The sequence below is a fragment of the Hirundo rustica genome, chromosome 12 (assembly GCF_015227805.2).
Source record: "Hirundo rustica isolate bHirRus1 chromosome 12, bHirRus1.pri.v3, whole genome shotgun sequence".
Classification (NCBI taxonomy): Eukaryota; Metazoa; Chordata; class Aves; order Passeriformes; family Hirundinidae; genus Hirundo; species Hirundo rustica.
Genome location: NC_053461.1, coordinates 12,986,432 through 12,999,377, shown reverse-complemented (window position 1 = coordinate 12,999,377; position 12,946 = coordinate 12,986,432). Strand labels below are relative to the sequence as shown.

Sequence of the window (12,946 nt, the reverse complement as noted above, 5' to 3'; positions counted from 1 at the left end):
GCACAGTGAGATCTAAGGAAAAGAATTGTAAAACAGTGAAAAAATGGGTGACCAAAACCAATTAGTGACACATAGGATGGGGAAGGGGAAATACAAAGCAAGTGGTCAGTGTTGACCTGTAAGCCCCTGGCTAAAGTTTGTGTTTGTTTGTTGCTTTAGATTTTAGGGATCTTACTGTCTTACTCATTTTTTCCTTTGGTTTGTTAAAGCAATGTCATAGTTTCCATGGACTTGTAGCAAAGGATATTGTCTTCCTGTTGATAGCATCACTTTAAATGAAACTCTGGAACTTCTGTTAAAAGGTGGGATTTTGGGAAGTGTAGGGTGTGATCAGTATTGCATTGTTTCAGAATCTATTTGGTTTTACATTTGGTTAAAAGGATTTAATTTGAGGTGTAAATTTGCTTAAAAGATGGACTTGCTGGATTTTGCAGTGAGATGAGATATATGGTTTTCTAAAGAAAGCTTTCATTTCTTTGAAAGCTTTACAGGAACAAGAGCTTTGTTTTTTTTCCCCAATTACTAAAATCATTGTAGCTTTATGAAAAACAATCAGAAAATCTGCTGCTGTATTTTCATTAAAGATCCTTCCTTTGCTATGCAGAATTTGTTTCCTCAACTTGAGACAGCTTGAGAAGCAACCTGAAGTATTGGCAGTGACTGTGTAAGGACTCGGGTTGTTAATGTTGGCATTGTTCCTTTTGTCTTTTGAGTACCCAAGGTTTGTAAAGCAAATCACCCCGGCCTAACCTTCACTAGCTTGGAATAGTGTGGGATCTTCTCGGGGTGAGACTTCCTCGAGGGAGGATTGAGCAGGAACTGGGAGGGCTGCTAAAGCTGGGTGAGTGCAGTGACCAGTTTTGCCGGGAAGAGAACAGAAATGTCTCAAGGTGTGCTGAGTGAGGAAGAGCAGGCAAGAGACCATGCCTTGGTGCCTGGGGGCAATTAATGTTTCTGGCTCTAGCCCTGCTGTGCCAGTCTCTATGTAATGATTCATAACTGCTTTAGAGGAAAAAATGGGAGGCAAACTGGGATGGAGTTTGTGCGGCAGAGTGCTGTTTTATAAGGAGCCGTGCTGTTTTCCAAATACATGTTTCTGTGGCGTATATTGCAATAAAATGTAAAAGATTCTCAGCTAATTTAAACTAATGTAATTTCAATTATATCTCTAATGTATTTAATCCATTTTTTATGATATAATAGTCTATGTTTTCTTCTGGACAGGTGAGAGAATGTGAGAAGAAAATAATCCCCAAATTTTGGGAAATAAATTTTGCTGTAATAAAGCAAAAATGTAATAAAGAATTATGACTATATTGCTGTTTTGTAAAAGGCTTTCCCTCTCAGTTGATGTGTGCAGTTTACGCTTGAACTTAGAAACAAAGTATACTCGCCCTTGATGTTCACAGTAATTGCTTGTTCGTCTTACTTTAAGTTATATCTAGAAATTCTATAGCTCCAAATGTGCAAACCACAAAGAGTTCCAGAGAAAAAAATTCCAAAGCTATTTAATTTACTTTTCAAGTTCTGCTTCTCCTGTGAAATTGTCCCGTTCCACAGAAGTTTACTTTGAATAGGTTACATTTACTTACAGTGGTACGTAAGTGAGATCCCACTGAAATGCCTGTCATGATTTCCTAATCTTGGGGAGAAGGACTGGGGAGGGAGCAGGAGGAAGAGTTTTCAACACTTTCAGAATCTTTCAACTTAGAAATTGTTTTGTTTGAATTGGCTTGAAGCAGGTGAGCATGCTTGGAGCAGTTGTTCTGGAATGAAAGAAGTATTAGAATTTTTTGCAGTGATCTTTATTTTAAGTACTCCTGTTTTTGTACTTAAGGTTCCATTGGGATTATAGACATGAATCTGGACTGCTCAGTGTTTAAGAGTTTTAAGAGGAAGAAAGTGGTTTCAATGGCTTTAGCCTGGATGGTGCTCATGAACTTAATGTTCTTTAGCTGTCACTGTTGATTTTAGATTTTGCTTTGCATATTGTCATCACTACAAGGTACTGCTTAATGATTTAACACCACATGAAGACTACATTCATAGATGACTTATTTTAGGCTTGTTTTGTAATGTGGGAAGCTGGCTGCAAGTAAAATACAAAATAAAAAAGCATAAACAAATAATCTTAAGTTTCCATAACTCTGGTCGTTTACTAAGGATAAAAGGCATTAGAGTGAAACCATAATTCTCTTTCTTTTTTTTTTTTTCCTTTCCCTCAAAAAAACTTCAAACCCAAACAACCAACCCCAAACTTCACCTGTCCTGTTGCTTTAAGGTATTATTTGTAGATAAACCTTTTGGTGTTAGAATATGAAGTGTTAGATTTCAGTTTAGCAGAAAATAGTTCAGACCCCCTCTTCTGTTGGCCTTGGTACAATTCTTGTCATTCCTTCATTGAAAGGAAGGAATCTGAAAAATGAACAATAACTGCTAGCACTATGAAAGGGTATATTTTAAATTACTGTATTAAAGCTGTTTAGCTCACTGTCTTAGATAGTGATAGCTTTGATATCTTAGGTGTCGAATAATTGCCCAATTTCTGTTACTGTAGTTGAAAAAATGTAAATATTTTTGCCTTTGCAAAAATCTCCAATGCCTTCTAAAAATCACATTTGCAGCAGTTTTTAAATGGCATTCTTTAATCCCCAACTGTTATCAACAGCATTAAGACTTTAGTGGCTACTGAAACTGTATTTGACTTCAGTATTAAATGTTCTGTTTTACAAGAACGTTTATGGAGTAAAAAGAATATTCTGCCTTTTTCCCTCCCCATAATTAATAATTTTGTCATGTGCCTTCTCTGTGCTTCTTCAGTAACCATGACTCACCCTAATACGAGTGTTTGACATTAGAAGCTTCTCCAGAGAGGAAGAAAATCATTCAGAAATGAGCTGTATAAAGGTTATTAAACCAACACTTAAGAGTCTAGTCCTGCATATTTTCCTTTGCCCCTAATTACATGCCAAGAACAGCAATGTAGAAGTTTCGGTATATACATATGCTGAATGTAACTTTATCAGAGGAAAAGTACCTACAGGGAGCTGAAAGTTTACTCCCAGCAGTCATATATATTGCTTATATATGGAATGCTGATTTTTTTCAAGAAAACAGAAGAAATCTTGGGGGTTGGTTGTCCTAAAATTTCACGTCAAAGTAACATATGTAATATGGAATGGATTCTTGTCTTACCCATTGTTGTGTGGGTTAGGTTTTTAGATGAAGTTGTTTTATTGACTGCACTGTTACTGTTTCTATAATAAAGGAAAATTGCAGAAGAAGGTTTGGAATATCGGGTCTATGCTGTGTAAATACATCCCTGCTTGCAAACTTCTCATTTGTCACCTCCCAGAAAGCTCCAAGTCTAACCTGAGTATTCATATCCACAATATGTGGTGCAGTGTATCAGTTTTCTAAGTAACTATGAATTGTAGGCAAAAACTCACTTACCTCAAGTTTTTCTGTTTCTAAAGGTTCTAAAATCCATGCAGACTGGGAAATATTAATTTTTAATCACCAGAGTGTAGCATGCTTAGTTACATTCCCTTTGCAGGTGGCGGACAGTGGTGGCTGCAAAGCAGTGATAATTTGCAGTGTGGCAGTTCTGGCTTGCAGTGCATGATCCCGGTGAGGCTGGGTCCTTTTGAGTCATTGAAAACTGATACAGTCACGGACAAAGACCCTCTAAAAAGTTGAAGTTAGAAAGTGATATGTTTATTCACCGGTGGGCGGCCCGAGAGTCATCTCCGAAAGGTGTGGCCACCCCGAACAAGGCTCTTTGCTCTCTATTTATTTTCCAGGATCTTACATACAATACCTATGCATAACCCCAGCACCTCCCATACCCACTCTATTAAAATGAAGCTATCAGTCCTTCACGCGTGCGCAGTTCTTCTCTTGAATTGGGTCGGTGGTCTCGAATTGGGTCAGTGGTCTCAAAAGATGAAGTCAGGAGAGTCTTCATCAGGTCTCTGTGACCCTCTGGCACTGTCCAAGATCCCCTGCTTCGTGATTGATTGATACCAAGTCCAGGTGCTGGCCATTGTTCTTAGTGGTTTCAATCTGTTCTTATGATGGTTCACTTACTCCACTTTTTCTATAAACAAGCTCATAATATAACAGTTTGCTCTAGCCTGGGCATCTAATAATCATTAACCTACCATTTACTAATCTAACTTACATCTTGATCAATATAAATTGCTTCTAACCCTTAGCTAAAATCTTAACTCTTTAAAGTCATGCCTCACTTTCAATTAGCAGGATAAGGCTGTGAAATCTCCTGCCATCATGGTCTTCTTGCCAGGATCTACTGCTGATTTACAGATTATTGCATAGGTTGGCCATTAAAGTTGAATTCCTTCAATAAAAATTAAACACAAACTTCCTCCCCAAATTTGTAAAACTGTTTGTGTCTTTTTCTAACCATTTTTTTTCAACCTTGTGCATGAGAAATTAGTGATTTGAGACTACAAGAGGTCCTACATCTTTGTTCTTTTGTGTCAGTTTTTTCCGTGAAGTTTGCCTAATGCTTTATGAAATGATTTTGCCCTCATGAGTGCTAAACAAGTAATTCAGCTTAGCTGAGTGAAGGTGCAATTTTTGATATTTAATGCTTACTGAAAAAAAATCAAATAATTGTAGCATTTATGAAAGCTCTAGAATCCCCAAGATGATGAGGCTGCTGCTATTAATAAATAATAATAATATTAATAATAATGTGGCACCACAAAAGCGTGGTTTAGACAAAATGAGAATTTCCTAAATTGACAGAACTTTTAATAGTCTTTTCAAGAAACAGAAAAGGCAGTGCTAGGAAAAAAGTATTTGTGAATTATGGAAATCTGGAAATTGTATTTTATCCATAGGCATGGTATATAAAATTTGATTTAGTTTAGCTTATTTCTCAGTTCTTCAAATTCAGATATTTTTTGACAATAACAAATTGGAATGCTAAGCTTGAAATCACTGATCTGGTTAGATAAGTCAAAACAAAAAACACGTATTGTCGATTTATGCTGCATGTGTATGTAATGCTGGTTTTTGTCTTGTTCATGGTCCAGTTTTCAATTAAATACCCAATAAAAATGTAGTTAAACTGGGCAGGAACAAGTATCGGGGTAATATCTTTAATGGTTGTTTCCCCACTTCAACATCTATGAATACAAATTATGTTTTCTTAACAAAATTATGCAGATTCTTTATTTTAAATCTTTCCCTCTTTCCTCATTTCAAGAATGCATCCCCATTTGTTTTGGTTTCTAAGCATATTATAGTCCTAATTTATAAAATCAAATCATTGTTTTAATTTTGAAACACCTTTGCCAAGCGTAGTTCCAATGTTCTGGCCCTCGTGTCATTATTGATGTCCAGGGAAATGGGAATGGGGCAGCATTGCTGCTGCTCCTTGGCTCTTGAAATTCATGTCATTTGCTTAAAACTCAACTTTCATGGTGCACAAGCAATGAGGGCATCTATTGAAAAACTTCTTAATGTTATTTTTAGATATTCTTCATCTCAATACGTGTTGCTTTTAATACTCTACTTTTTGGTCAAATGATGAGGAAACAGCTACACTGCAGTGTTGTCACTTTTGATACCTTTGGAGTGTTTATACTCAATTAAAATACGCAAAATTGAGAAATAAGTTTTCATTAAAAACTCATTTTATTTAGCTGATGTGAAGTTTGATAAAGGTTTTGAATTTCTGAACTGGCATTCATATTAATGCACCAGCATCTATGCTGTGTTCCAGATCTCTTTCTGATATTGCCTTCAAAATGAGTATCATGTCTCCTCTGCTGGATATTTTCTGGTTTGCCAGAAGGTGTTTAATTACAAACTAAGCTAATGCAAGTATTTGACTCAAACTGAAAAATGTTCTGATTTTTGGATCTAAATCCTTTGTGATGTTTTTACTTATATCGATTGTAATATGCCTGTTTTAGTAATTTAAAATGTTTAGATACTTTACATTTACTTTCAGGGTTGTCTGTTAAATTTTTCGTGTGATGCAGTCTGAATTCGTCACTGTTACTGTGGCTTCTCCCTTGCTCACACATATGTTGTGTGCATGTTTGTATTTTTACACTTGTAAGTATTTCCCTGTGTACCTGACTCTCTCTTCTATCTTGAAAAATAATTTGGGAACATGCAGTTGTCAATAAGTACAAAAAAATTAATAATTCAAGAATCTTGACTGCTGCTGCTTTGTCAGAATCTGTAGCTCTGTTCTAAAATGAATAAGCAGATTAATTAGAGGAGTTGGAAGGAGTATTACTTGAGAGAAAGAAGCATTCTTGTGCATGATTGATGCTAATGCAGGTACTTAAGGTCCAACTTTTGACCAAATGATTCCTGCCTTGACACTTGGAAGATACATTTTTGTTTGTGTGTTGAGGGGGGTGCAGGGTCATTGTTTATCTCCAGCTGGCCAGGGGATTGCAGCCATTTATTTCATAATGCTGGTTTTATTTTCTGGTTGTTTGTGAGTTTCACTGATCCAATCTTGTCCCATCCTCTGCTTGAGGTGGAAGTGAGGAAAGTTCCTGCTAACAGGCAGAGCACAAGTCATGTCATGGCCCGCTGGGGTTACCTGGTCCTCATGCCTCCATAAGGGCTTTAAGTTCCTCTCTATATCTTTGTCTGGAATTTACTTATTTAAGAGTCTGACTTTTATCTTGAACTTCTGTGAAAGGAGATTTGTTGGAAGACATGCACAGCTTGAACTTCAGTCAAAAGCCTGCATTTAGGGAATGCATTCCCCTTCGTGGTCACCCACAGAGCAAACATCTAGAAATGATTTGCAGACAGTTGATTTGCTTAATCCTTTATCAACTTATGTTTTAGATCTCAGTTTTTAAGAATTAATTTTGTAACGCAGTTTTGGTGATAACTGCGTTATTAATACCCTCAGGAATAAGTATTCTATTTCTTGTGTTATCCCAGGCTTTTTCTGACTGTAGTTAATTCCCTGTATGTTATATCCCTTCCACAGAAAGTCGGGTGCAAGCAGATCCCATATTTGCTTTCATCATAGGGATCGTGGCATACAGGAGTCAATCAGATCTACATTTGAGCAGTAACTCAGTAACCAGCACCGAATCACTTTCTTAAATAAAATCCTGACCTTTAAAAGGTCTCATCAAATGTGATGTGTTTTGTGCACTGAGTACATGTCTCCCCTTGAAGCATAGCAATAGGAATGGCAAACTGATAGATATTCTGAGCAAGGTACAGATCAGATTGATTTTCTTGGTGTACAGTTGCTTTGAACATTTTTGCAATGGAGACTTGTGGTACTAATGAAGGTCTTTTCTCTTGGAACATTTTCACTCCCTTAATCCTCTTTTTTTTTTTTTTTTTTCCTCTCCTTTTCTTTTTGTTGGTTGGTTTTTGGTTTCTTGGGGTTTTTTCTTTTTCTTTTTCTTTTTTTTTATGGTACTGTTGCACAATCTTACTGCACGATAAACTCTGAATGTCTTATAAAGCTATAGTGTTCCATTAAAACTGTTGTGACTGTTTGCTTAAATCCAGTTTTGATAAAGCAGAAAATTAATTCAGTTTCTAAACCAAGTAAATCTCTAGCAACCGGTCTCATTGCATCAGTGAGAACTTGTGAGATTTTGTAGTTTCAGGAATCTTCCTCCATTACTGGACCTGAAGCAACTTTTATGTTGGAATGGGGATGAAGGGATGGATTTTCCTATGCTAAGCAACAGGTCTGGCAGCTGCCTATGGAACAATTGATTATAATACTTTTTTATTTTTTTGTTGCAGTGCTAGTAAAACCAGGCTGCAGTGGTGTACAGTATGCATGGACAGCTCCCTCGTACTTGAGTTATAGCTGTTCCATACTTTTTAGAAAAGGAACTTTTTAATTTCTTGTAGTAAGAGTTTTTAGTATTTTCTCTCCTTTTTCTGTATGATGTATAAGACATCTGTTTCTCTTTTATACATTGCCCTGATTTCTTGGAAGATTTTATAGATTTCCTAATCACCAGTTTGCACACAGAAATCAGAATTGCTGATTGCTTTGGGCCAATTTATAACACATCTCATATAGCTGTACTGAGTTTAGGAATTACAATATCACAATATAGTTCTAATAAGAGGCTGAACTGCCTTTTTTTTTTCCTTTCCATATTTGTCATTGCCACTCAAATAACTCACTCCAAAGTGTCTGTTGGTGTGCTGCCTCATGAGTGTTTAATGATGACTTTCATTCAGTCTAAGCTGTCAGTAGGTCAGAGATGCCTCATATCTTGGATGGAGTTATGAAATATCCTGACTTTATTACCCTATTAAAATTCAGTTTAAATGTCAAAGTTTCTAATTTGAACAAGGAAATTTAGTTTAGGAGCATCTGCAAAGTAGCACACAATTTTCTCCTTGAGTATCAAGTGAAATATCAGAAAAAATAAAAAGAACTTTACAGCATATGATATTTAATTCTTTCTGTATTTTAACTTCAGGTAGTTTACAGAGGAGGCTATAAGAAATAGTAATTTTCTGGTCTTTTATGATTTGCTTTTTATGTTAAAAGAGGTTTGGAGAAAAGGCCTGTCTAACTAAAGATACTGATGATTTTAATAAAACAAGCCCAACATTCTTAGCTGAGTCCACTGCAATTTTTTCTTTTAGAAAATTCTGTGCTTTGCCATCCCCAGAATGGGGATGTTTGCTTTGACCCAGGTTTGTTGTCTGTTCTGTTCTGTGATGATAATTTAATTTTTCTCCCTTGCTGAGCTGTGGCCTGTCTGCACCACGCCTTGTCCTCTCTGCTGCTTGGAGTGTTTTGGGTCCTCTTCTCACTCAGTGTTGTCCTGGTCAGGGGGATGCAGCTTCAACGACCTGAATGTTCTACAGCAGGTAAAATATTATTGGGCATATAGATGGCCGAGGTCGATGGTAGTACTGGTCTAGAATTGTCCAGATGAGCATGAAGATTATCAGGTAATGATCAAAAGAAATGTTTTTCTGAGCTCTTTCAGTGAGGTTCTGGTTTTGAATCTGGACCCACAGTTGTTCTGTCAGCTGTAAAACCTGAAGCTGGAGCTTTGATAGTCTTTTTTCTTGTTAGTAAAGCAATGTCATTAATGATACCAGATATCAGAAGTACTGGCTTCTTGCTCTTTGATTAATTCCTCTGTGGAAGAATGAGATTAACAATGGAGAACAAAAGATATGATAAACTTGTTTAGTGATAAAGATTTAGAGTAATCAGGAAGTAGCTTGCTGGTTTGTGAAGCTTAAATGGTAAATTCCCTCACAAAAAAAATAATAGTTGTGGTGTTCATTTCAGTATCACTAGATCACTGTTTTGAGGATGGCTCCTGTGAAACTCAGTGAGACAAATAGCACGTGTAATATATCTCTCAAATTCCGTCAAGTAGTCAGATATCGTTTGGTATTACACAGGAATTTTAATTTCAAAAGGAAATTACAGCAGCATGGGAGAAAATAACTAATTTTTTTTATATAATGATAATGAATTTTGTTCAAAACAGACCTCTTAGTATTTGATACCTCCATCATAATGGAGTCTGGCACTCTCCAGAATCCCCCCATTACTGTGACTTTCTCTCCAGGCTAATTTACATGTTTGCATACTCAGAGTCTGTACAAAGAGGTGTCATTTTCAGAGATGTTGGCCTGCATCTTGAATTGATCATTGCTGTACCTGTGGGGCTGAGTAGCTATCCCTGAGGTCAGTAGTCTATTTTGAATGTCAATAGTCTGCCCAAATCCTTATTAGAGCAGACTTAAATTGCTTATATAAAAAAAGAATTGTATTAATGGCAATAAAAACTTAGATTTAATCATCACATTTTCATGACTTGAACTTCAAAAGTTTTAATGACATCCTGCATTTATTTAGAATGTAAGTCACAGCCACTTAAATGTTAGCCTTCTCAGCTGAATCTGTTCCTCTGAAAAACTTTTCAAAAAAACCTTTTTTCTTGTGGCCCCACACAAAAGAGAGTCTTGGTTTTGTTCTATGACATGAAAAAGAATGCAACCTACCTTAAATTCTGGTATTGATGTAAGAAGAGTTAATATTGGGAAATTGAATTACTTTCGTGTGCTCTAAATATGTTTCAAGACAGTTAATTTCAGAATGGCATATCTCAGCAGATGTGTGGAATTTATAATAGATCTCATCTTCACTATGAGCCTTAATATACAATTATATAAAAATTCTAGAAATGTCAAGTAGGGAAAAATTCTTAATGCAAATCAATAACAATTTGGCGGTGTTGCTAGATCAGTTGTATTCTGTGGTTTGTAATTTTTCAATGAATAGACAATAATGTTTTACATAAAGTATTGTAATTTCTTTTTATATTGATTTGCCTTGATAGTTCCTTTTAGTTATTAGTATGAGTATTATTTGTTTGACACTACCACCTAGCGAATGTGGCTCTTGTCATGAGCTGCAGAGCAACTTCCTGCTCACACATAGAAGATACCTTGCCAATAACACCAAAAGCAGGATAAAATATTATCTCCCTTTTACAGATGGTCTGTTTAACGTGAGTACTTGCCTTGGCTTCTGGGCAGAATTGTACCATGCATCCTGGAAACTTTGCTGCCGCAACCACATTGTCACTGGTTCTTTCAGGATTCAAACTGAAGCCATTTGGATTCTCTGTGTATAAACTACAAAAACATCTCTTGCTTTGAGCTGTAGGTGCTGTGTACTGTGCACCTCAAGGAGATGACCAGTTCTGTCATTAATACTCTGTTATTAAGAGCTAATAACAAAGAGTCTTCCAAGCTTTGTTTATTTCATCCTCCATTCACAACAGCCCAGTTTCTTGGATAGTTAGAGCCTTGCTTTGGTGGGAGGCTCACATATTCAGGGTGTCTTGTGTTAAGGTCCAGAAAAGAGTTGAATGGAGAAATGAAGTTGCTGCAAGAAGCCTGAGTCTCTGTGGTTGGAGCAGCTCATCCTTCCATCTTCTCGTGCTTCTCTCTGTGTTTCTTTGCCACAGGATTTGTGAATCTCATCACTGCTCTCTTCATTCAGGCTCAGAGGTCCCTCTTCTGCTGCACTTGTGAGTTGGTGATAGTTTCCAGAGTGGTGTAGTGATTGGATTTGGGGGAGTGGGATTGGACTTGGTGGTGTATTTTCAGTGGCTCTTCACTGCTCTTGTGCATTGCTGGGTTCTTTACTCAAGTGCATTCACACAGATAAAGACAGACTGCCAAGAATGTTCTGGTTATTTTGACCACTCCTGTGATCCCCTGGATTTTATTGATGCAAATTATTGTATCTTGGTATTGAAGGGCATTTATCACATGCTAGCTCAAACAAGTTCATTTGGTCTTCTCAATCAGGTGGGTTTTTTTTAAATATTGTTTAATCCAGGTACTGTTGGGTGAGCACATATACTCTTAGGGGTGACACAAATGAATTCCACTGCCATCATAGAATCTCTCCACAGATTTATCACAAATTGCGGCAGCTGTGAGTGATTCCATGCTCTCATGAGAAGTATCAGATTAAATTCTGTCACTACTGTACTATTTTTAATTAATTTAACCTCCAGACGAATCCTTTCCTACTGTCAGTTTCTCTCTCTTTGGTTAGTAGATAAATTTGTTAATGGCAAATTAATTGGTTAATGCAGTCAATGTTTAAAAGCTCCATAAAAGGGATAAGAATGACGGGTGCAGATTCTGTAAATGTTGCAGAAGTAAGGGCTGATATTTTTAACAGGAAAAACAGAAGTTGTATTTTTGCTTTAATTACTTGACTACTACTGTTGAATTAACTATGGAACATGCTCAGCTACGAAGCAAGAGTGGAAGCTGAAATACTGTAGTGCTAATAGCTACATCATGAAGTGATGTTTTTGTAATAATTTGGAGAATAACAAAAAATAAAACAGGAATAACTCTGACAGACCTGAAAAGAATTGAACTGTGCTGTATGCTGAGGAATTTTTTTTTTTTTTTGAACAGGAATTAAGGTATCTCAAAAATAAACATAATTTTTTAAAGTTTTTTTGAAAGAGTCTGAAGTCCTTAACATTATCTCATTGCCTAGTTTAGTCTGTGCATTCTTACTGAACAATGTCTTTACGTGGTGAATAACAGGGAAATGAATGCAATAAACAGAGGATTGTTGCACTTCTACTGTTTCAATGTAGAATGTTCATGCATTTGGGTTTCCTGGAAGATTAGCCTTACAAGGAAGGCTTAAATAGGCAGCAGAGCAGTGACCTATGTTGGCAGTGTCTTCTCCTCACTCTCAGGTCCTGGCCCTCTGCTTTGCCCAAAGTGAGAAGCTGGAGCTCGTTTCAGTGTGTGATGCTGAAAAGGACAGAGGGCAGTGCCAGGGTACAGCCAGTTACCACAAACCCATTTAGCAGTATCTGCGTTCTGAAGAAAGTTATTTGTAACTTGGTACTGGTGGAACACAGAGGGTTAAGACAGAGCTGTGTCTGCCCAGGGGCTTGGGGAAATCACCAAGCATAGGTCACACAGAATGCAAATCCCTCTGGTTTGGGGAAGTTGAGTATACTTGAAACACATGGCTTCTTGTCTCCTTCCAAATAGGTGGAACCCTGGTCTCTCATCTGTCAGTCAGGTTGTTTCTGCCTTCTGTAGGGGCTGGCACCTACTGGTTGTTAATAACACAGACAAGTTGGATTTTTTCCTGGATGCTTCCCAAGAAGCCATGATTGAGTCTGAGTGTCTCTGCTGATAGCAATGACTACTGAACTGGACTTGGGAAATGTTTGCCTGCAATATTTTCCACTAAATGAGTCAGTGTAATCGTTGGTAAAATTGCATGTTGCTATACCAAAATTAATTTTAAATTTCATTAATTCCTTGAACTAGTCTGACAGTCAGATGTACACCTTGCCTTCTGTATTTTGTGAATACTGTCAGTTGCCATATTAAGAACTTCAACACTTGAGTTTGATTAAAAGTT

General features: G+C 36.9%; 1 protein-coding gene across 4 annotated transcripts in view; it reads left to right on the top strand.

Moving 5' to 3' along the window:
- The window catches only part of FHIT (fragile histidine triad diadenosine triphosphatase), a 605,820-nt gene that overhangs the window by 107,402 nt on the left and 485,472 nt on the right, over window positions 1-12,946 (top strand). The window contains exon 1 of one of the 4 annotated variants that reach the window (XM_058422316.1): window positions 11,014-11,060. The exons of the other annotated variants lie outside the window; for them this stretch is intronic. The gene's annotated coding sequence lies outside the window, so the exon portion shown is untranslated. Of the gene's footprint in view, window positions 1-11,013; window positions 11,061-12,946 lie in introns of those variants that run through there. 4 annotated transcript variants of the gene reach the window in all.